The sequence below is a fragment of the Mus musculus genome, chromosome 9 (genome assembly GCF_000001635.26).
Source record: "Mus musculus strain C57BL/6J chromosome 9, GRCm38.p6 C57BL/6J".
NCBI classification, from domain to species: Eukaryota; Metazoa; Chordata; class Mammalia; order Rodentia; family Muridae; genus Mus; species Mus musculus.
In genome coordinates, this window is record NC_000075.6 from 91,743,759 (window position 1) to 91,768,950 (window position 25,192).

General features: G+C 38.2%; 1 long non-coding RNA gene across 2 annotated transcripts in view; it reads left to right on the forward strand.

Annotated features, from left to right (window-relative positions):
* Gm39400 overlaps positions 1-25,192 on the forward strand; it is a 67,249-nt gene that overhangs the window by 36,048 nt on the left and 6,009 nt on the right. Inside the window, exon 2 of one of the 2 annotated variants that reach the window (XR_001779258.2) lies at positions 23,784-23,996. This is a non-coding gene — a long non-coding RNA (predicted gene, 39400). Of the gene's footprint in view, positions 1-21,343; positions 23,997-25,192 lie in introns of those variants that run through there. The other variant, XR_003948208.1, reaches the window with a different exon arrangement.

Consider the following 25,192-nt stretch of genomic DNA (forward strand, 5'->3'; position numbering starts at 1 on the left):
TCTAAAAAGTCTTTAATTTCTTTCTTTATTCTGTCCTTGACCAAGTTATCATTGCAAAGAGTGTTGTTCAGTTTCCACGTGAATGTTGGCTTTCCATTATTTATGTTGTTATTGAAGATCAGCCTTAGTCCATGGTGGTCTGATAGGATGCATGGGACAATTTCAATATTTTTGTATCTGTTGAGGCCTGTTTTGTGACCGATTATATGGTCAATTTTGGAGAAGGTCCCGTGAGGTGCTGACAAGAAGGTATATTCTTTTGTTTTAGGATAAAATGTTCTGTAGATATCTGTTAAGTCCATTTGTTTCATCACTTCTGTTAGTTTCATTGTGTCCCTGTTTAGTTTCTGTTTCCATGATCTGTCCATTGGTGAAAGTGGTATGTTGAAGTCTCCCACTATTATTGTGTGAGGTGCAATGTGTCCTTTGAGCTTTACTAATGTGTTTTTAATGAATGTGGCTGCCATTGCATTTGGAGCATAGATGTTCAGAATTGAGAGTTCCTCTTGGAGGATTTTACCTTTGATGAGTATGAAGTGTCCATCCTTGTCTTTTTTGATAACTTTGGGTTGGAAGTCGTTTTTATTCGATATTAGAATGGCTACTCCAGCTTGTTTCTTCAGACCATTTGCTTGGAAAATTGTTTTCTAGCCTTTCACTCTGAAGTAGTGTCTGTCTTTTTCCCTGAGATGGGTTTCCTGTAAGCAGCAGAATGTTGGGTCCTGTTTGTGTAGCCAGTCTGTTAGTCTATGTCTTTTTATTGGGGAATTGTGTCGTAATTGTTGCTTCCTTTTATTTTTGTTTTTAGAGTTTGCATTCTGTTCTTGTGGCTGTCTTCTTTTTGGTTTGTTGAGGGATTACTTTCTTGCTTTTTCTAGGGTGTGATTTCTGTCCTTGTATTGTTTTTATTTTTGTTTGTTTTTTTGTTTTGTTTTGGGTTTTTTTTTTGTTTTTTTGTTTTTTTGTTTTTTTGTTTTTTCTGTTATTATCCTTTGAGGGCTGGATTTGTGGAAAGATAATGTGTAAATTTGGTTTTGTCGTGGAATACTTTGGTTTCTCCATCTATGGTAATTGAGAGTTTGGCCGGGTATAGTAGCCTGGGCTGGCATTTGTGTTCTCTTAGTGTCTGTATAACATCTGTCCAGGCTCTTCTGGCTTTCATAGTTTCTGGTGAAAAGTCTGGTGTAATTCTGATAGGCCTGCCTTTATATATTACTTGACCTTTCTCCCTTACGGCTTTTAATATTCTATCTTTATTTAGTGCATTTTTTTGTTCTGATTATTATGTGTCGGTAGGAATTTCTTTTCTGGTCCAGTCTATTTGGAATTCTATAGGCTTCCTGTATGTTCATGGGCATTTCTTTCTTTAGGTTTGGGAAATTTTCTTCTATAATTTTGTTGAATATATTTGCTGGCCCTTTAAGTTGAAAACTTTATTCTCATCAACTCCTATTATCTGTAGGTTTGGTCTTCTCATTGTGTCCTGGATTTCCTGGATGTTTTGAGTTAGGATCCTTCTGCGCTTTGTATTATCTTTGATTGTTGTGCCGATGTTCTCTATGGAATCTTCTGCACCTGAGATTCTCTCTTCTATCTCTTGTGTTCTCTTACTGATGCTCCCATCTATGGTTCCAGATTACTTTCCTAGTGTTTCTATCTCCAGTTTTGCCTCACTTTGGGTTTTCTTTATTTTGTCTACTTCCCTTTTTAGGTCTAGTATGGTTTTGTTCATTTCCATCCCCTGTTTGGATGTGTTTTCCTGTTTTCTTTAAGGACTTCTACCTGTTCGGTTGTGTTTTCCTGTTTTTCTTTAAGGACTTGTAACTCTTTAGCAGTGTTCTTTTGTATTTCTTTAAGTGAGTTATTAAAGTTCTTCTTGATGTCCTCTACCATCATCATGAGATATGCTTTTAAATCCGGGTCTAGCTTTTCGGTTGTGTTGGGGTGCCAGGACTAGGTGGGTTGGGAGTGCTGCGTTCTGATGATGGTGAGTGGTCTTGATTTCTGTTAGTAGGATTCTTATGTTTGCCTTTTGCCATCTGGTATTCTCTGGAGCTGTGCGGGATACACTCCTCTGGGTCCTGGAACCAAGATGTCTGCTGCAGATGCTCAGGCAAAGTGCTCCCGTGCTGGGCAGATCCCTATCCTCTCCTTAATATCTCTTAATATCAATGGACTCAACTCCCCAATAAAAAGACATAGACTAACAAACTGGCTACACAAACAGGACCCAACATTCTGCTCCTTACAGGAAACCCATCTCAGGGAAAAAACAGGCACTACATCAGAAGGAAAGGCTGGAAAACAATTTTCCAAGCAAATGTTCTGAAGAAACAAGCTGGAGTAGCCATTCTAATATTTAATAAAATCGACTTCCAACCCAAAGTCATCAAAAAAGACAAGGAGGGGCACTTCATACTCATCAAAGGTACAATCTTCCAAGAGCAACTCTCAATTCTGAATATCTATGCTCCAAATACAAGGGCAGCCACATTCATTAAAGAAACTTGAGTGAAGCTCAAAGCACACATTGCACCTCACACAATAGTAGTGGGAGACTTCAACACCCCAATTTCATCAATGGACAAATCATGGAAACAGAAATTAAACAGGGACACAGTGAAACTAACAGAAGTGATGAAACAAATGGACTTAACAGATATCTACAGAACATTTTATCCTAAAACAAAAGGGTATACCTTCTTCTCAGCACCTCATGGTACCTTCTCCAAAACTGACCATATAATGTATCACAAAACAGGTCTCAACAGATACAAAAATATTGAAACTGTCCCATGCATCCTATCAGATCACCATGGACTAAGGCTGATCTTCAATAACAAAATAAATAATAGAAATCAAACATTCATGTGGAAACTGAACAACACTCTTCTCAATGATAGCTTGGTCAAGGAAGGAATAAAGAAAGAAATTAAGGACTTTTTAGAGTTTTATGTCCCAAACTTATGGGACATAATGAAAGCATTTCTAAGAGGAAAACTCATAGCTCTGAGTGCCTCCAAAAAGAAACTAGAGAGAGCACACACTAGCAGCTTGACAACACATCTCAAAGCTCTAGAACAAAAGGAAGCAAATTCACCCAAGAGGAGTAGACAGCAGGAAATAATCAAACTCAAGGGCGAAATCAACCAAGTGGAAACAAGAAGAACTATTCAAAGAATCAACCAAAAAAGGAGATGGTTCTTTGAGAAAACCAACAAGATAGAAAAACCCTTAGCCAGACTCACTAGAGGGCACAGGGAAAGTATCCTAATTAACAAAATCAGAAATGAAAAGGGAGACATAACAACAGATCCTGAAGAAATCCAAAACACCATCAGATGCTTCTAAAAAATGCTATACTCAACATACTGAGAACCTGGATGAAATGGACAAATTTCTAGACAGATACTAGGTACCTAACTTAAATCAGGATCAGGTTAAAGATCTAAACAGTCCTATATTCTGTATAGAAAAAGAAGCAGTCATTAATAGTCTCCCAACCAAAAAAAGTGCAGGACCAGATGGGTTTAGTGCAGAGTTCTATCAGATCTTCAAAGATGATCTAATTCCAGTTCTTCACAAACTATTCCACAAAATAGAAGCAGAATGTACTCTACTAAACTCATTCTATGAAGCCACAATTACTCTGATAACTAAACCCCAAAAGACCCAACAAAGATAGAGAATTTCGGATCAATTTCCATTATGAATATCGATGCCAAAATACTCAATAAAATTCTTGCTAAAGGAATCCAAGAACACATCAAAACAATCATCCATTTGACCAAGTAGGTTTCATTCCAAGGATGCAAGGATCGTTTAATATACAGAAATCAATCAACGTAATCTACTTTATAAACAATCTGAAATACAAAAACCACATGATCATCTCATTAGATGCTGAGAAAGCATTTGACAAAATCCAACACCCATCCATGATAAAAGTCTTGGAAAGATCAGGAATTTGAGGCCTATCCCTAAACATGATAAAAACAATCTACAGCAAACCAGTAGCCAACATCAAAGCAAATGGTGAGAAGCTGGAAGCAATCCCACTAAAATCAGTGACTAGATATCGTTACCCACTTTCTCCCTACCTATTCAGCATTGTACTGGAAGTCCTATCCAGAGCAATTCGCCAACAAAAGGAGATCAAGGGGATACAATTTGGTAAGGAAGAAGTCAAAATATCACTTTTTGCAGATGATATGATAGTATATATAAGTGACTCTAAAAATTCTACCAGAGAACTCCTAAACCTGATAACCAAGTTCAATGAAGTATCTAGATATAAAATTAATTGAAACAAATCAAATGCCTTTCTGTACACAAAGGATAAACAGGCTGAGAAAGAAATTTGGCCATCACTGCAAAGAGAGGCCCATTGGACTTGCAAACTTTATATGCCCCAGTACAGGGGAACGCCAGGGCCAAAAAGGGGGAGTGGGTGAGTAGGGGATTGGGGGGGTGGGTATGGGGGACCTTTGGGATAGCATTGAAAATGTAAAAGAGGAAAATACCTAATAAAAAAAAAAGAAAGACACAAGAGTAGCTGAAAGTGATTGAGAATGTGGTTGGAATGCTGTAATATAGTACTTATGTATGAAAATCATAATTAATTAGTTAATTAAAAATTAAGCTGGCTAAAAACAAGTTTAAAAAAACTTGGCGAAAAACATTGTGTATAGAAATTCTTATCTTTAATTAGAAAAAAAAAGAAATTAGGGAAACAACACCCTTCTCAATGGTCACAAATAAAATAAAATACATTGGTGTGACTCTAAGTAAGGAAGTGAAAGATCTGTATGATAAGAACTTTAAGTCTCTGAAGAAAGAAATTAAAGAAGATCTTGGAAGATGGAAAGATCTCCCATGCTCATGGATTGGCAGGATCAATATAGTAAAAATGGCTATCTTTCCAAAAGCAATCTACAGATTCAATGCAATCCCCATCAAATTTCCAACTCAATTCTTCAACGAATTGGAAAGGGCCATCTGCAAATTCATCTGGAATAACAAACAACCTAGCATAGCAAAAACTCTTCTCAGGATAAAAGAACCTCTGGTGGAATCACCATGTATGACCTAAAGCTGTACTACAGAGCACTTGTGATAAAAACTGCATGGTACTTTTATAGAGACAGACAAGTAGACCTATGGATAGAATTGAAGACCCAGAAATCAACCCACACACCTATGGTCACTTGATCTTTGACAAGGGAGCAAAAACCATCCAGTGGAAAAAAGAGCATTTTCAACAAATGGTGCTGGCACAACTGGTGGTTATCATGTAGAAGAATGCAAATTGATCCATTCCTATCTCCTTTTACTAAGGTCAAATCTAAGTGGATCAAGGAACTCCACATAAAACCAGAGACACTGAAAATTATAGAGGAGAAAGTGGGAAAATCCTGGAAGATATGGTCACAGGGGAAGAATTCCTGAATAGAACAGCAATTGCTTTTGCTGTAAAATCGAGAATCGACAAATGGGACCTCATAAAATTGTAAAGCTTTTGTAAGTCAAAAGACACCTTCAATAAGACCAGAAGGCCCACCAACAGATTGGGAAAGGATCTTTACCTATCCCAAATCAGATAGGGGACTAATATCCAATATATATAAAGAACTCAAGAAGGTGGACTCCAGAAAATCAAATAACCCATAAAAAATGGGGCTCAAGCTAAACAAAGAATTCTCACCTGAGGAATACTGAATGGTGAGAAGCACCTGAAATAATATTCAGCATCCTTAATCATCAGGAAAATGCAAATCAAAACAACCCTGTAGTCCCACCTCCCACCAGTTAGAATGGTTAAGATCAAAAATTCAGGTGACAACATATGTTGGTGAGGATGTGGAGAAAGAGGAACACTCCTCCATTGTTGGTGGGAGTGCAGGCTTGTACAACCACTCTGGAAATCAGTCTGGCGGTTCCTCAGAAAATTGGACATAGTACTACCAGAGGATCCTGCAATACCTCTCCTGGGCATATATCCAGAAGATGTTCCAACTGGTAAGAAGGACACATGCTCCACTATGTTCATAGCAGCCTTATTTATAATAGCCAGAAGCTGGAAAGAGCCCAGATGCCCCTCAACAGAGGAATGGATACAGAAAATGTGGTACATTTACACAATGGAGCACCACTCAGCTATTAAAAAGTATGAATTTATGAAACTCCTAGGTAAATGGATGGACCTAGAGGGTATCATCCTGAGTGAGGTAATTCAATCACAAAAGAACTCACATGATATGTACACACTGATAAGTGGATATTAGTTCAGAAACTTAGAATACCCAAGACATAAGATACAATTTGCAAAACACATGAAACTCAATAAGAATGTAGACCAAAGTGTGGATACTTTGCCTCTTCTTAGAATTGGGAACACAACACCCATGGAAGGAGTTACAGAGACAAAGTTTGGAGCTGAGATGAAATGATGGACCATCTAGAGACTCCCGTACCCGGGGATCCATCCCATAATCAACCTACAAGTGCTGACACCATTGCATATACTAGCAAGATTTTGCTGAAAGGACCCTGCTATAGCTGTCTCTTGTGAGACTGTGCTGGGGCCTAGCAAACACAGAAGTGGATGCTCACAGTCTATTGGATGGATCACAGGGCCCCCAATGGAGGAGCTAGAGAAAGTACCCAAGGAGCTGGGGAGATTTGCAATCCTATAGGTCGAACAACAATATGAACCAACCAGTACTCCCCCCCTCCCAGAGCTCATGTCTCTAGCTGCATATGTATCAGAAGATGGCCTAGTTGGCCATCAGTTGAAAGAGAGGCCTATTGGTCGTGCAAACTTTATATGCCTCAGTGCAGGGGAATGCCAGGGCCAAGAATTGGGAGAGGGTTGGTGAGGGAGTGGTTGTGGGAAGGTGTGGGGTACTTTTGGGATAGCATTGGAAATGTAAATGAAATAAATACCTAATAATAAAAAATAAAAAAAGAAAAAATCTATTAAAATTGTTTTAAGGGGCTGGTGAGATGGCTCAGTGTGTAAGAGCACCCGACTGCTCTTCCGAAGGTCCAGAGTTCAAATCCCAGCAACCACATGGTGGCTCACAACCATCTGTAATGAGATCTGACTCCCTCTTCTGGTGTGTCTGAAGACAGCTACAGTGTACTTACATATAATAAATAAATAAATCTTTAAAAAAAATTGTTTTAAAAATGTTTAAAAATTAAAAAAATAAATAAGGCTGCTATGAACATAGTAGAGCATGTGCCCTTGTTATATATTGGAGTATTTTGGGAGTATATGCCCAGGAATGGTATAACTGGGTCCTTAGGTACAACTATTTCCAATTTTCTCAGGAATCGCCAGACTAATTTCCAAAGTGGTTTTACCATCTTGCAGTCCCACCAGCAATGATGGAGTGTTCCTTTTTCTCCATATCCTTACCAACATCTGCTTTCACCTACATTTTTTAATCTTACCCATTCTGTTTGGAATGAGGTGGAATCTCGGAGTTGTTTAGATATGCATTTCCCTGATGACTAAGGATGTTGAACATTTCTTTAAGTTCTTCTCCGCCATTTGAGATTCCAAACAAAAATATATGGCAGGAGGGATTAGGAACTGGGGATACCCACCGGAGGTTCCAGACACCAGGGAAATGTGAGGCTCCCAGGACCCAACAGGGATGACTTTAGCCAAAATGTGCAGAGAAGGGAGAGATAGAGCTTGTTGAGACCACCTCCAGTAGATAGGTAACTGTCCCTGGGCGAGGGATAAAGCCACCCATCCATCTCAAATTTTTTAACCCAGAAACACTACTGTCCAAAGGAAGAACAGGGACAAAAAATGGAACAGAGATGTAACAGAAAGGACCAACCAGGGACTGCCCTACCTAGGGATCCATCATTATGTCTGCAGACACCAAAACCAACACTGTTACCATGGTCAAAGGTGCTTGCTGACAGGAACTTGGTGTGGTGTTTCCCTGGGAGGTCCGGCCAGCAACTGACCAATGCAGATGTGAATGCTTGGAGCCAAACATCAGACTGAGCTCAGGGAACCTGGTAGGAGAGCTGGTAGAAGGCCTAGAGAGGCGGAGGCGGATTGCAACCCCATTGGAAGAACAACATAGGCTGACATGACCACTCAGTTCTCCCAGGGTCTAGATGACCAACCATGCAGTGTGCTTGAAGGGATCCATGGCTCCAGATACAAATGAACCAGAGAATGACCTTGCCTGTTAGCAATGGGAGAGGAGGCCATTGGTCTCAGGGAGGTTTGATGCCCCAGCATAGGGGGAAGCTGGAGTGGTGGGGCAGGAGTGTGTGGGTGGGTGGGGTACACCCTCATATCGGTATAGGGGAGAGGGGAGGGCAGATGTGCCATGGGAGGATTGATGGAAGGATGACTGGGACTGCTAATTTTATGTATTATTTTATGGATTGTACTCTTCAAACCAAATTTTTTTTAAAAAGACTGAATTAAATAAGGAAGTCAATATAACATATGAAAGATAAACTCTATTACAACCTTAGGAGATGGGAGGTGGGGGGGATCCTCTAGAAGGTACTAGAGATCTGGGAGGTGAGAAAATCTCAAGACTCGGAGGGATGGACCTTGGGTGAGATGCCCAACAGTGGGGAGAGTGGGTGAACTTGTGGAGTCCACCTCCAGTAGAAAGACAGGGCATTGGGTGGAGGGATGGGGTTGTCTTTAAGTTGGCATCTTGGCATCTGGGTTTAGAGAGATTAGAAGTCTAAGTGCTGATTTCTGGACTTGTTGTCTGTTTTGTTCCTTGCTTTCTGTTTCTCCTCTGGGTTTTCTGAGAGTATAATTGTTTATTGCTTGTTTTCCTGACCTGCTCAGCTGCTGTGCTCCTAGGAAATGCCTGATGGTGTTGGAGGTTGGATAACTGGATTGACTTGGGGGAAGGAAGGTTGGAGGGAAAGATCTTTGTGATCTACCGGGGATGGGGTCTGAGAGGAAAGGGCAACCACAGTCAATTTTCCCTACAGGGCTGGGAATGAGAGTGGGGGTATAGGATCTCTGGAGTATTAGGAGAGTATTAGGTCTACATTCAGCCTCCTTCTTGCTCTGGAACAAGTGGCCCTTGGATTAGCACAAGGTACTTGCTGGAATAGGGATCTGGGACAAAGCAACAAAGTCATGAGAGAGAGAGAGGTTGTAAAGGGATAGTTTGTGGGATCCACAGGAGATGTGGGCAGGATGGTGAGGAGGCTTCATTTGGTGTTTTGTGGCAGCACTGGGAATGAGACTGGAAGAACAGAGAGAGAAGGGAAGACCACAAGGCAGCCTACCAGGCATTCTTGTAGTCATGACCTGTGATTTAGCAGGGCTTACTTGCCAGAGTTGGAGTCTGAAACACAGTGAGGAGTAAGGGGTGTCAGGGTAGGAGGGCATGCTCGGTGGGGATTTGCAGAGGATGTGGGATGTGGGAGGAAAGGCTTTATATTTAGTTAGTGTTGTGTTTCAGTGCTAGAGACAAGACTGGTTTGTTTGTATTTCAATTAGGATTTTTTTCCATGTCCTGTTTGTTTTATTTTGATCATTTTTAAAATTACTCTTTTGAATTCTGTGTGGAACTTAATTTAATTCACCCCCCCCCCCCACACTGTGGAGATGGTGCATCTGGACAATTCATATTGTCTAATTTTGCTATGTTTCTTATGATCCTGCCTTGTGGCTCCTTCAGCTTAGATAATTAGTATGTTCAAGTTGAACTAGGGCATAGTAATTTCTCCACCTTTTTCTGGGATTACAGTTCAGTGCTTCAACCCTCAAAACACATGTCCAGAATACCAGGTGAGTTCTCCAGCATCATGAAGACTAGAAACAACTACAAGTAACACAGGGGCCCTTATTAAATATAGCAATAGCAAGTTAAACACTGCCATGCCTTAAATTCTAATAACTTCAGTGGGATAATGGACCCAGGATGGTATGGTTTATGTGAAGGTATTACCTAAAATATATGTTAAAATATTCAGTGTGTGACTGAATAGTAAATAAATTCATTGTAAGTAGGGTAGCAGAAGAGGAGAGGAGTTGGGAGAAAAGAAAGAGAAAGAAAGGCAATTATAGCTAAGTTAGAATAAAAAGAGAATGAGGTAAAGAAATGCAGTCCTATCATCTAAAGCAATACCAGTATTCGAGAGACTGGAGAGCCCCGACTCAGACCAAACTTTACCCTTTCAGTCTACTAAGTTCAACATAAATATTAACTGAGTCTTGTTCTATGTGCTCACTTGCCTGCCTAAAGTTGCTAGCTATAACCATGCATCCACTTACCAGCCACAAGCCTTACTTGTCTTTAACCTGCCTTCCTTTGCCTGTTTGGGTTGGTGTTTTTCAAAGAAGTCACCACCACCTTAGTGATATTACATGTCTGTTCATCTTCATGCTGTTTTCTATGCCACCAGAGATGTGCTTCATGGGTAGATCATGGGTATTGTAACTGACATAGCATTCAGTTTCTAGAAACTATACAAGGCTGTGGGTAAGCTTTACAGAGGTATACTTCATACCCGGGTATCTTTTAAGTACTTGCTGCTGCTCATTTGTCTTCTAGGGAGCTATAAGAGTGATCATAGGCTTTGGCTTACACCATATTTGCATTATGAAAATCACTACAGAACTTTTTTCCTTCCAGTTAGCAGCACTGTGGAGGTTAGATCTTAGAGGCCACACCCTCACCATAAAAATATGATGGGAATAGCAGTTGCATACATTTTTATTTGCAAATTTAAGCCCTAATTATATCTTATGTTACTCATTGATCATAAATCAAAATTAAAAGAACACATGTTTTCTCTGTATGTCTTTGGATAATGTCAAAATTCTTATTTCTGGCATTTAATTATTCACAAATATTAGCAATGATTTAAAACAGATAATCGTATATAGTTGTCATTGTACTGTAACATGTTTGGTTCCTTTAGAACCCTGTTGGAAATTACTTCTTGTTCATACATTAGCGTTGTTCTCACATTCGTGAAAGCTTGTGACATTTTACTTCAAATGCATGTAGTAAAATTGACTCATGGAATTCTGTATTCTACTCTATCTAAAATTACATTATTTCAACATTAAGATGCATAACTTTAAAACTTTTATTCAATTCTTGAGTATATTGTAGATTAATTTCAAAGACACATGATTCAATAGTCATATGTGATAAAGGTAGAGTTTCCTTTTACACATAGTATATTCTGGACATCCACTCCCATCACTGATGTGAATCCATTTATCTTAAATTACTGGAAAGTTCACTAACGAGACATTATAAGACAAGGAATTTCCAAAGTTGCCCTTGAGTTTGTTTTCTGTTGTTGATATACTGCTGGCCTACACTTTTTTTTTTTTAGATTTTTTTTTATTAGATATTTACTTCATTCACATTCCAAATGTTATCCCCTTCCCTCGTTTCTCCTCCGAAAACTCCCCATGTCCTCACCCCTCCCCCTGCTCACCAACCCACCCACTCCTGCTTCCTGTCCCTGGCTATACCCTTAAGAGTAGTTTGTTTTCCCAATGAATCTTCCTGGGAGAAAATTGGGATATTTGTTTAAGCAGTGTGTTTGCAAAACAACTGAGTTTAAAGAAGAGAGCAGTGCATGCCGACAGGACTAAACTCCTGTTTTCTTGCCTTAGAAGACTGGGTAATCACACACCCACATCATGAGATCACCTACTAAGATTAGGTGGCCACTCCCTTATTTTCCCTGTGCATAATAAACATTTAGTACTCAGGGGTTACCATGTCTCCATCGAAGCACGTACTCCCCTGGTTCCCAACCTCTCTTCTACTTTGTGTTTATCTTTCTTTTTTTAAAACAAACATTTTATTTTTGGGAATTATAATATAATTACATCATTTCCCTGTTCACTTTTTTCCTTCTAGACCCTCTGATATATCCCTCCTATTCCTTTTAGATTCATGGTTTATTTTTTATTGTTAGTGCATGCATATATGTGCTTATATATGCATGTATACTTCTAAATATAACCTACTTGGTCTGTATAACATTACTCATATGTATATTTTCAGTTTTGAACATTTGGTATTGGACAACTGATGGGTTTGCTGTTCTTTGATGAAGGCCATTCTTTCCACTCTTAGCATTCCTTAGTGTCTTGTAGCTGTTTATAAAGGATGAGGTTTCATGGTCTTTCCCCCATCTACTTAGGCATATTTATTGGCATTGTCCTTGTTTAGATCATATTTAGGCAGTTAAGTTAGTGAAACTTTATAGGTATAGCTCCTGAAATTGCCAGGAAACATAGTCTCACAGTAAATTTCCCATTCTCTGCCTCTTACAGTCTTCTGCTCCTCTTCCATAATGGTCCTGGGACTGTTTTTCTTTCTTAATCTCCCCATAGTCACAATTGGTTCACTAGACTCAGCAGCACTAGACATGGAAGGGGTGAGTGATTCCTCAAGAAGGGAAGACAGTAGAACATAGATGATAGGAAAAGCACAGGATGAATACTGGACAGAATGATTAGAGTAGTGATGTTTGTAGGGAGATGAGGATATGTGGAAAAAGTATGGATACCTAATATTTTGTAATCCAACTTATACAAGATGAGAAATAGAAGGGGGGGGGGTCATCTGCATTGCTGAGTAATGATGCAGGAAGTATGGGTTACTGAACAAAATTCCCAGTGCTGAGTAGAGGATACCTTCTTGTGAGTTGTTGAATATGGACTCCAGAATCTCTCAAAACAATACAGGCTGTTACTATACCTCTTGGATGCCAATCCCCCTAAACTACCTGATAAAAGTCTTTTGCTATGAAATGCTCTCTCTGTGAAAGTCTTCCTATATGGAATATGAAGAAATTGCTTAGTCTCCATTTGGTACAGATTTAAGCAACTGCCAGTGTAGGAAACAATAACAACAAAAATCAGTCACAAATTCACTGTCTTAATTAACACATAATTTGTCACCCAAGATCTGGTGGATGATAGTGTAATGTAGTAATTCATGTCCTCAGAGTTAAGTAATAATTCAATCTCAGATAATTAATTTTCATAACTTTCTCCCATCCTCATTTTAGAAAGAAAAGAAGGTGAAAACTGAAGGTTATAAAACTCCCTCTCCTCTCCGCCCCTCCCCTCCTCTCTCCTCCCCTCCCCTCCCCTCCCCTCCCCTCTCCTCTCCTCTCCCCTTCTTCTCTCCCTCTCTCTCTCTCCCTCCCTCCCTCTCCCTCTATCTCCTATCTCCCTCTCTCCCTCTCACTCCCTCTCCTCTCCCTCCCTCTCCTCTCTCACCCTCTCCTCTCTCCCTCTCCCTCTCCTCCCATCCCTCCCCTTCCCCTCCCCCTCCCTCCTCCCCCTTCCACCTCCCCTCCCCCTCCCCTCTGCCCCCTCTCCTCTCCCCCTCTTCTCTCTCTCTCTCTCTCTCTCTCTCTCTCTCTCCATCTTTCTTCCTCCCTCCTTCCCCCAGTGTGTGTGTGTGTGTGTGTGTGTGTGTGTGTGTGTGTGTGTGTGCTTTCAAAAGCTCAAGAACTGCATTCATCCTCCTTGAGGGAATATTTTATTTTCAGAGAAAATGCTATATAACAGGACACCAAGAAAATAAATTTATTTGCAATTTCTATATTAGTAATGGTTCTCTAGAGTTACAGAACTTATTTAATGTCTCTATAAATTACAGGAATTTATTGTGACTTACAGTCTGTTGTTCAACTATCTAAACAATGGGCAGTGTGGACTGGAAGTCCAAGAATCTAGTAGTTGCTCAGTCCCACAAAGTTAGTTGCTTAAGTTAGTCTTGTGCAGAAGTAGGTTCCAACAGACATGCTAAGAAGTAAGGGCAAGCAGTCAAAGAAGAGTGAATCTTGCTTTTCCAGTGTCCTTATAGGCCTCCAGCAGAAGGTGTAGCCCAGATTAAAGGTATATATCACCACGCCTGGATCTGAAACGTGCTTTTTCCCAGGCTGACCTTAAACTCAAGGATCTGCTTGTCTCAGTCTCACTACCTTGGCTGGCCTTAAGATGTTCATGGTCACTATGCCTCAAGATCTCATGTCAAGATCAAGATCAGAAACCTCAAGATCAGCTTCAAGATCTGGATCACAGGTGTGCCCTTCATTTCTGGATTGTAGTTCATTCCAGATGTAGTCAAACTGACAACCAAGAATAGTCATCACAATCCATCCCTTGTCAACTTGATGTAAATCATATTTCATGTTCAAATGAAAACAATAAGCAGCTCATAAATATGTCTAACATGATATAACTATCTTTCATATAATTGCAAACATATTGTAAATTTAGAATATATCAATGTCTCTTGGGAAAATCCTTTTAGTATCTCACCTTAAATGCCAATTGACATTATGTCCAATGATGTTTAAGAAATTGGAATTAAACACAAGTATCTATACAAATGTGTACTTAGCAAAATAAAACAGAAGCATTCATTGCACTTATAATTCTTATTTCTACAACTGGTCACGTGGCCTTAGATGACATTTATAACTACCTTCCTCTATTACCTAATCTTCACCCCTGTAATCACCTTTTTTCTCAGAGGGGTGACTCATACCTTCATTTCTGATTGGTCTGTGCCCTTTGTCATCCTGCTTGGATTAGGTTGTTGTCATTTCCCATTGACTTTAATCACAGGGCGTGGTAGTACTAGAGATACCCTAAAGGAGCTCTACCACTCTAGACATAATCCTTCTTACTTCCATTGTGGAGAGGCAATCCAATTTCCCCACGGTAGTCTGGATCTATCACCCCTCTTAACACTCTTATTCCTTTCTTAGCCTGTTGGTTTAAAGGGATTAGATGACCAAAATAACCATGGGAAGTCTGAGCTTCCAGTTCAATGGAATGTTTGTTGTGGCTCCTGGCATAAGCATTCACTCCTCTGGTAGCCAAATTTCTATGCCAGCAACATGTAGGGTTGTGGGGACAAGAAGCAAAAACTTTCCTAGTGGGTCACTAGAAGTGATAATAAGTGGAACTGTTCCCTATTCCACCCCTTGATTCCTGGACCCATGGATCCTGGCTATGGGAGAAACTGTACCATATATCAGATGTTGATTCAATGTATATACTGCCTTCTGAAGAACCCTACCTAAGTCTTCCATGCTACTGCCTCCTAATTGGTCCTGTAACTGTGTCTTGAAAAGGCCATTCCTTCTATCAGACCAGCTGCTTCAGGATGGTGAGGAACATGATAAAATTAATGGATTCCATGATTGTGGGTACACTGTTGCACTTCTGTGGCTGTGAAATGGGTTCCTTGCTCAGAAGCAATACTGCTTGGAATATCACAATGGTGGATAAGGCATTCATAAGTCCACAGATGCTACTTTTGCCAAAAAGTGTTACATGCAGAAAAGGTAAATATATACCCAGAATAAGTGTCTACTCCTGTAAGAACAAAGCATTGTCCTTCCCATGGAGGAAGTGGTCAAACCTGTCATCAAGTTGCTGGCTGGTCACTTCGAGGAATGGCGCCATATAAGGTGCTCAGTGTTGGTCTCTGCTGTTGGCAGATCTGACATTCAGCAGCAGCTGTGTTCAGGTCAATTTTGGTGAACTGAAGTCCCTGTTTTTGAGCCTAAGCATAACATCCATCTCTGCCACCATGGCCACTTTGTTCTTGTACCCACTGAGCAATGACAGGGATGGCTGGGGAAAGAGGGTGACTGTCCACATAATGGGTCATTTTATTCACTTTATTGAACTCTTCCTCAGATAAAGTCACATTTTGGTGAGCATTTACATGGGACATAAATCTCTTCACACTTTTTGCCCATTTGGAGAGATCTGCCCATATACTTCTTCCCCAGATGAAATCTTTCTTATTAATTTTCCAATCATGATCTTTCCAAGTCCCTGACCATTCAGCCAATCCATTGGCTAGTCAGTGAACAATCATACATCTGGCCATTTCTTCTTCCAAGCAAACTGTAATACCATGTGTACTGCCCAAAGTTCTGCCCACTGAACATTTCCCTTCACCAGTGTCTTTCATGATTGTAATGCTGCAGCTGTCCACTTCTGGGTAGTGCCTGCATAATGTGCAGAACTGGCAGTAAAGCGGGTCCTAGTCTTCTTTTCTTCAGACAACCAATCACAGGGAACACCCCAGGAGGCTATAGGTGCATGCTTGGTAGCAGATGGCATTGTAACAGGAGTAGAAAAAACAGGCATTTGTGCAACTTCTTCATGTAACTTAAAATCAAATGAAAAAAAAAAACGCTGAAGAATAAACTTTACAAAAGAGGTAATACTTGCACACTTAGTACTGTAAGGCATTATTGAAAGAAAATTGAAAATATACAAATGGAAAGATAGGTGGTGTCTGTGGAGCAGAAGACTTAATGTTATTAAAATGCACCGATGAAGGAGCGCTAATACCCACTGTAATACCACTCAAAACCCATTGACATAAATAGAAAGAAAATTACTTGAGATTCACATAAAGTTCCAAAGGACTATGAATGGTTCAAACAGTACCCATCAGGAAAAAGCTGGAGGCTTCACACTTACTGACTCAAATTACTATCATAGTGAAGAAGATGAAGAATGGACAATTACTGACTGCTCCTGAGAACATGAACTTTTCATCCTGGACCCCAGCTTACTGCCAGGTGGTGTAAACACCTGGGACTTTTGAGAAAAACAACCACAGAATGTTTCAATGTCCCAGGTGCCTTGAAACAAATATCTGACCCTAGACTTCCTCTATTTCCTCCCTGCCCCAGCATGCTGGTTTGAGCTCATGTCCCTTCTTCTCGCTGTTAATAAATTTCCTCTTGTGATTACAGCAAGTTCGGTCTCAGTGTCTTGCTGGGTGCATGCTATTCCCGAGACTTGAGTGAGGGTCTCTCTTCGGGGGTCCTTCAAAGACAGTATCACATTGACACACAGCTGAAATGTAGACCGATGAAACAATAGAAAAACCCCAAAATAAACCTTTCTACCTAAGATGATATAATTATCTCTGACAATAATGGCATGAGTATACATTGTAAAATAATTAGATTATGAATAAATAGTATTGAGAAAAGGAAATATCAACATGCAAGAAGTTAAAATTGCTTACCTTTATCTCAGATTATGCACAAAACATGAATTTAAATAGATAAAAAAAGACCCAAATGTTATTCTTATAGTTTCATATTCTTGGAACAAAGCCCATGAGAAGAATGCTTTTGTACCTTGTACATAGAAAGGATTTCTTGGAGATAGCATCCTTTTCAAGGAGATCAAAAGCAACATGCACAAGAAAACTATTAAAAAGTTTCTGTACAACAGGGGCAAAAATAAAAAATGATAATATACAAAGCAAGTAAATATTTCTAAGCTGAATATCTGATAGATAATTTTCAAATATACTCAGAAACTCTTATAATAACTAAATAAAATAGACAGACAGAGGACTTGAACATACATTTCTCCAAAGAAGGAATGCAAGTAGCCAATAGATATCTAGAAAGGTGCTCATATCACTGATATTCTGAAAATTCTACTATAACAAATTGAAACCACAATGAGATACTATTTTCTCTGCATTGGCTACTGTCAAATGGGGACAAAATCAAGCAGTAGTAAGGATGAGGAGCAAGGCAACACTATGCCTTTGATAATGTGGATCAGTGTATCATTATGAACAACAGAGAACACTTTCTCAACAAATAATAACTAGAAAGTGAAGCTACCATAGGACCCAGAAACTCTTCTTCTAGGAACAGATTCAAGGACACTGAAGCCTTGGTCTTAGGTAAAAGTCTGAACTTCTGTATTCGCATCATTCAAACATTCACAACAGGCAAGACTTGACAATGGAATAAAAGGATGTGGCTATTACCAGAAGTGAAAGTCTAAAGTCAATTTAAATGTCTAATATGAGGTGAACGGTAAAGAAAATACACCATAGGCATGAGTGGTGGGTGGATGAGGGAGCACCCTCATAGAGGCGGGGGAGGGGGGTTGAGAAGAGGATAGGGGATTATGGAGGGGAAACTGGGAAGGAAGATAACATTTGCAAATGGCCAATAGAAACTAAAGAAGATAAAAAAAAGAAAACATACCATAGACTGTGGGAGACAATGTCAGATATTAAAATGGGTATACTAGCTTGATCCTTCAGCACATTTGTTTGGAATATCCCTTTATATTCTTTTATGCTGAAGTTATGTTTATCCTTGATGTTAATATATGCTTCTTGTATGCAGCAGAAGGATACATCATGTTTTTGAACCCATTCTGTTACTTTGTCTTTTATTGAATTGAAATCATTGATGATGGGAAATATAAATGCACAGTGTTTATTGATTTCTGTTATGTTGTTTTTGTTGTTGGTGTGATGGTAGTGATGCATGTGTGTGTTCCTATTTTGATGTGTTGTTTTGGGAATATTTATTCCTTATCTATTCATGAATATGATTAAACTCTTTAGGTTATAATTTTCTTTCTAGCACCTTTTGTAGGCTTTGTAGATAGATATTGCGTAGGGTTTTTTTTTTTTTCCCATGAAATGTCTTGATTTCTCTGACTTGCCATATTTGGTCTCTTACACAGATGAATATCTGTCTGAGACACTCTCCTTCAGTAATTAATCTATTAAGTCTAACTTTATATAATACTTGTTGATTTTCCCTTGTAGTTTTTATATTTCTCTGTTATGTATGTTTATTGCTTGGACTACTAGGTGATAAGGGTAATTTCTTTTCTCCTCTAGTCTATTCAGTGTTCTGTTTGTGTCTTGAACCTTGATAGACATCTCTTTCTTTAGGTTAGGGAAATTTTCTTCTATTATTTTCTTGAAACTATTTCCTGGGCCCTGGGCTTATTCTCCTTTTAATACAATCCCAGATTTCTTTGATATTCTGTGTCATATATTTTTAGATTTAATATTTTCCTTGATCAAAGTATCTATTTTTTCTTCTGTGTCATCACTGCCTGAGATCTTGCTTCTATCTCTTACATTCTGTTGGTGAGGCTTGCCTCTAAGGTTTCTATTTGAGTTCCTAAATTATTTGTTTTGAGATTTCCCTCAGTTTGCATTTTCTTTATTGACTATACTTCCACTTAGGTCTTGAGATGCTTTTAATTTCCTTGTTAAGGGTCTCTATCATAGTTATAAAAGTTATTTTAAGGTCCCTGTATTGTCCTTCAGCTGTACTTAAATTCTCAGGCTTACTGTGGTAAGGTTGCTGTGCTCCAGTGGAGATATACTGTCATGGCAGTTACTGCATTTTTATGCTTGCATCTTGGTATCTGGGTTGGCAAGATTATAATTCCATGTGCTGATATCTGGTCTTTTTTTGTTCCTTATTTATTTTGGTTTGGTTTGGTTTTGCTGGTTTTTTTGTTCCACTGTTTTTGTTGCCCTCTCTAGCTCTTAGGAGATTGTGATGGCTGTACATTGCCAAGTAGAAAATTTTTTTGGGATCCTGCTAGGTGTGGCCATTCTTGTTAAATGTGTTTCTAGGTATTGGGGTCTGACACTTAGGAATGGATGGATATAGGCTAGGAAGGTGTATGGCTTGGTGAGTCCACAGGAAGTAGATAGCAGGGTGTTCCTCTGGGATCTTCTGGGTGTAGAGCAGAGAGTAAGAAATGTCCACAACAAGTACTTGGATACAGAGCTATTGATGAGATTGAGAGACAGATTTAGAGGAAAGCATAGAGAGTGGTGATCTGAAGCCTGCTTCTCTCTTCTACTTCCTTGGAACTCTGGCATCCTTGCCTAGTGGGTTTCCAGGGATTGCATACTGCAATCTAGAATAAAGCAACGAGTTGTATAAAGGAAGGTTGGAGGTGACGATCTGTGTGTTCTACTAGAGATTGGGTCAGTGAGGGAGGCCGGGGCAGGTGGTCTGCTACACAGTTGGAGATAAAATTAGGGGACTGGATTTAGAAGAGAGGAAGAAGAGATGAAGATCTCCAGTTAGCCTACCTGGTTCCTATCCAGAGTGTAAAATTTTATTCTAATGCTGCCTAGTTTATCAGAAAAAAAACCCAAAATTTATTTTCTTATCATTGTTTTGAACTTATTTGTAATAAAAAATAATAAAGTCACTACTAGAAGAATGTATCGTCTGTGACCTTTACCTCATATCAAACTAACATCATTTCTTTTTGACAATTGCTAAGGAAAACAACAATGCTAACTTGTGATCTTTTGGGACCCAAATCTTTTCTTCTCAAGAAAAAAATGTTTATTTATTATGGTTTAACTTACCATATCCTATCTCTGCAGTGCTCTTTACCCTATTAGGATTTTTTTTTTCGAGACAGGGTTTCTCTGTGTAGCCCTGGCTGTCCTGGAACTCACTCTGTAGACCAAGCTGGCCTGGAACTCAGAAATCTGCCTGCCTCTGCCTCCCAATTGCTGGGATTAAAGGCGTGCACCACCACCACCCAGCCCTATTAGGATGTTAATATCTATCTACTGAAGATGTTAATCTATCTACGGAACTTCCAGATAAGCAGTTGATTTGGGGACCATATAAGGTTTCAAAATTTGATATTATAACTCAATAACCATGCAAGATTAAAAACTACTTAATCATCTCTATGCTGAATTATTGTATTTATTAAGTAGTTTTGAAATATTTATGTCAAACATTGAAATTTCAACAAAGATTTACATAGAACAAATATGTCATAAGTGCTGTCTCACTGTTGGACTCAACATTAATTCTTTGATTGCATCTGTCCTTTTAAATGTAACATGAATATGTTTCTCAGAGTTAAAAATAACAAGAACAATAAGAAAGGAGAACAAAGGAGAAGATATATTACTGATCATATTGCCAGAAGTTGTTAATAGCCTATGAGGGGAGATGGGAAAGAAAGGGGGAAGTAGACCAAGGATTAAAAGAGATCTCATAGAGGACTCTAATAATTCGGGTGGTGCATGAGAAAGGTTGTGGTGGATTGATGAAGAATTACCTCAGATATGTTTGAACACTTACACCCCAGGTGACAGTGCTTTGGGGGAGGGTATGGGACTTTTTGAAGGGGCCACCTTTGAAGAGGAAGTACTTCACTGGGGGGGAAGGCTGGGAGGGTTTAGAGCCTCTTCCCACTCATTTTGCTATGTCTCTTGTGTGTGGATAAAAACGTGTTGATCCATCTTCTTGCTCTTCTGTTATGCTTTTACCACTATTATGACTTCTCCATCTAAGACAATAAGACAAAATAAATTTTGTAAGTTACTTCTGGTCATGGTATTATATCATAGCAACAGAAAAGTAACAAAAGCAAAGGTTGTAAATAGAGAAAAATTGGATCACACACACACACACACACACACACACACACACAGAGAGAGAGAGAGAGAGAGAGAGAGAGAGAGAGAGAGAGAGAGAGAGAGAGATCGGTATAGGTATAGATATAGATATATTGCCAATAGCACAAACAGCATATGTGGGATGAGTGAATGACATCAGTGTGGCATGGAGGAGAATGAAATTGATGGACATGTGTTCATACACAGGTAGAAAATACCTTCTAGTATTTGAGTAAATTACTGTGTAGCTTCTTCTGCTTTTAAATATAGATGCTTCAGAAAATTCGATGCTGATCAAAACAAAATACATCCTATGGATATTTATGGGAGATTATAAAAAAAAGTTTGCATGTTATAACAATATATTTGTGTAGGTCTTATTTATAACTAAGGAAAAATGTGGTAACTATTTATATAAAATAAATGTTAATAGAATTTATTATACTGACACCTCTTCCTCGACATAAAGGACTAGTGATAGAACAAAAGTATTAAAAAGCTGACCACCCATCCATTATGTGTATGTATAAAACTTGTCTAGAAAACACGTACGATTGTGTGTTGTCATAAGAAGTATAGAGAGATGTTATGTGCAACTACTGAGAGAACACTCTTAATCAGTGACAAAAATTCATGATTATGGAATAGACTTTTTAAAAATAAATATTTATAAGCCTTGAAAGTCCTCCAAAGAAGACTAATTAAGTTGCAAATAGGAATGATTTGATATATTGTGACATATACACTTAACAAAATATATCCTGATCTCTTATTTACATAATAATCATAGTAGCTCATTTGAGGAAAAACTTAATCATGCTCTATAAGATTTTTTTAATTCTATGTACCTTAGTTCTGATAAGATACATGTTTACATAAAATATTTTTCTCCTCCTCACCTCTTTTCCTCCTTTCTCATCCTCCATTTTATAACCAAATATTTCAAATGTGACAGGAGTGTTAAAATTGATGTGTTTTAATTTGTAACTGTACCAAATAAATAACTATTGAAGTTTTTTTAAAGTTATTCCCTCTAAAACTGAGGGAGATTTTCTTGTCCATCACCCTATGGCACATTTCTCAGCAGCTGTCTTTCTGAAAGACTTTTAATTAAGTAAAAACTGGATTTATATGGAATTAACAATTTCATTCCACAAATTAAAAGTAACGTTGTCAAGTACTGTATTGCATGCCCTTTCAACAGATTCTTTTATTTTTTTAGAAACTACACTTGAATAACATACAGAAGAATTTTACACTACATAGTAAAAACCCATCATGGATATAGTTTATTATCTGGTAGTTAATAAAATTAGGTTTGCCTCAAATAGTATTTTTGTCATTTGTTTTAAAAAATAAACTCCACCAGAGACATTACTTCAGTGTCTACTGACTCACAGGTATAAGAGTGGGCACCTGGATTCTACCTCTTCTATATCTTCATGTTATGTAAGTGGAAGAAATTGTTTAATGCACATTTGATACAGGAAATTGACACTTTACATACACCTAAAATTTAGGTTAAGATGCTGACTGGAGTGGTTAAAGGCACTATAATGCTAGAGAGACTATATGTTCAATTCAAACTTTATCCCCTTTTCTCTTTTTTAAAAAGCATGTACTTAAGTGCTGCGAGGTATTATTTGGTTTTTGAAAAACCACATTTAGCGACATATTCATAGGACTGTGTTGATTATTCAAATAAGATTGTTGTAGCAACAGAGGCAGTATCATCGGAGAAAGCTCATTTTTATATTAAAATCTATTTGTTGTTTGGAAGTTTACAAGGTGACTGACTTGTTCAAACTAGTTATTCTGTCTGTAACTTAAGCACCCATCCCTTCACAAGAGCAGCGTGAAATTTGTCATAAAAATAAAGGTGCCTAAATAGTAAAAAATTTTCCAAGTTTATGTTTGGACATTTTAAGACAGCAATACCCAAATCAACTAGAATGGCATTTTTGATTTTTCATTATTTTGCAGTTAGAATTCTTTAAATTCATTCATCAGCTGTGCATTTTTTCTATATATTTCTTGGCACTTAAGACTATTGAAGTCCACTTTCTCAAAATTTATCATTCTCAAATAAAAACTTAAGGTTATAAAATGTGCTTAAACATCCTGTTGAATAGTTTTTTACTACTAACAATACAGAAATAAGATGTGACTTTATAAAAGAGAATGAGTAAAACTTCCTTTTAAAATCAAACAAGAACAACAACAAATATATGGTCGATGTACTGTTTTATAGTATAGTGAAGACTATTGGCTATCTAAGAAATACCAAACTTTTAATCTGGGACAATTGGAAGAAAGTATGAGTATTTAATGTGTTCATCATATTACAAGATTCTTAACCTGTAGAACCACTCCACATATGTATGTGATTTGCTAGAATTAAACAACTCAACATAAACCTGTCAGGAGGAGGCTACAGGGATATATGCATTAATACTTCATACTTCTCTCATTCCAAAATAGAAGGAATCTGCTCTTATTCCCAATTTTCTATCCTAGTTCCTTTTATGGTGTTGTGAAGTATGGTAGACCAAAAGCAACTTCGAGAAGACAATGTTGATTTGGTTTACATAGTCCATCATCAAAGAAACTGCGGCAGGAACTAATGGAAGCAGCTTGAAGCAGAAACCTCGGAAGAATGCTACTCACTGGCTTGTTCTCTCTGGAAAGCTCAGCTAGCACTTTTTATATATTCCAGGTCTACCTGTTTAGGTATGTACCACCTACTGTGGTCTGAGCATGCACAGATGTCTAACATATAGGTCCATAGGTCAATCTAATAGAGGAAATTCTCAAATTAGTTTATAAACTAATAAACTCATAAGACCACAAAGTATAGAATGTGAAAATAAAGACTATAAATATAAATGCTTTTCTACTTATGTTTTATTCTTTTAGATATATAAGAGAAATAAATGGTCATCAAATTTTGAATTTTTATTTATTCTTGGGGTATCATTAGGTGGCAGCAAACCAGCTCTTAGGACATATGAGGTCAGTATTCTGTGTTATCAATGCTTGTGGATAGAATTATTCAATATACAAATATATACATATATACAACAATATACTTAGTATATATATTTAACACTTTGTTATTATATCTGCTTTATGTTTTTTCCAAATATAGAGAATTGTAAGTGGACTGAACAGATTCATGATAGGCTAGCTAAGTTGTGTGTACTAAGTTAGGATATTAAAGGCTTTGAGACTTACAAATATTGTAGTTGAGGAATATATGTACAGATAATAAGCAAGAGAAAATTATCAAGAACAGTTCACATGCTTAGTACTCAATGAATAAAGAGAATATGGATTAACAACAGTATACAACTATAAATAAACAAGAAACCACTTTGCTGAGTCTTATGATAGTTAAAAAGAGACAGTGGACTAGAGACAAGACTTTTTATTTGTTACTGAGTTACAAAGGTAAAAACTTCCAGCAATAACTCAAGTATTGAAGCCTGGTATATTAACCATGAAAGGTGCTGGGGTAGGGAAGCACAGAAAGATCTCATCACCAATAACACTGAATTATAAACAAAGGTTATTGGGTGTTTATGGTTTACAGTACATGGTTAGAGAACACCCAAAGGAAAGGAGGAAATGCCATAGAAAGAGATTCTGACATAGGAGGCAGGAAAACACACACAAGAGTAGATGGTAATTCATCTTATGGTCTCAGCATTTATTTCACTTGGGTTCTTTCCTAGTACAGATAAGATCCTAGGCTCAATTGCCAGAACAGTATTAATTAGGTGTGCAAACAAATACTGGTAATCCATTACTAAAGAAGTAGAGGCAGGGATCTCCATATGCACCTGGAGCTGATCCTATGCCACAGCACCCAGAGCTGATCTTGTGCCACAGTGCTCCATACTCAAATACCATTAGGAGAGAGCTTG